The sequence below is a fragment of the Arachis duranensis genome, unplaced genomic scaffold (assembly GCF_000817695.3).
Source record: "Arachis duranensis cultivar V14167 unplaced genomic scaffold, aradu.V14167.gnm2.J7QH unplaced_Scaffold_5501, whole genome shotgun sequence".
In the NCBI taxonomy this organism is placed as follows: domain Eukaryota; kingdom Viridiplantae; phylum Streptophyta; class Magnoliopsida; order Fabales; family Fabaceae; genus Arachis; species Arachis duranensis.
The window spans coordinates 281,398-281,919 of NW_026264955.1; positions in this window are offsets into that span (position 1 = coordinate 281,398).

Consider the following 522-nt stretch of genomic DNA (forward strand, 5'->3'; position numbering starts at 1 on the left):
TTAAATAGGCTCCTAATGATAGAGGTTATCACAGAGTTAGGACTCAACAACCTTGATTTTGAGAAGTGGATGCTCCCTCAATTTGAGGGGAGAACTTTTGGCGTTTCAACTCTTGAAGTTCACACCCCTGCTTCTCTTGTTCCTTTAGCAATTTGCAGAGCATGCAGTTTTGATTCTGCTGTTCTTCCTTAAGTTGCTCCATAGTTTCTTGCAACTTGGTGATAGATGCTTCTAGGCTGGCCCAGTAGTTAATTTCAGGAAATTCAGGGAGGAACTCCTGCGCCCTCTTTTTGATAGAGTTGTCTTGCATTTGTCCTTCCATTGACTTCTTGGTGATTGGATGTTCAATGGGTATGAATTCATCTACTCCCATCTTCACCCCAGCCTTTTTACAGAGCAAGGAGATCAAGCTTGGGTAAGCCAGTTTGGCTTCAGTGGAATTCTTATTTGCAATTGTGTAGATCTCACAAGCAATCAGATGATGAACCTCCACTTCTTTTCCAAGCATAATGCAATGAATCA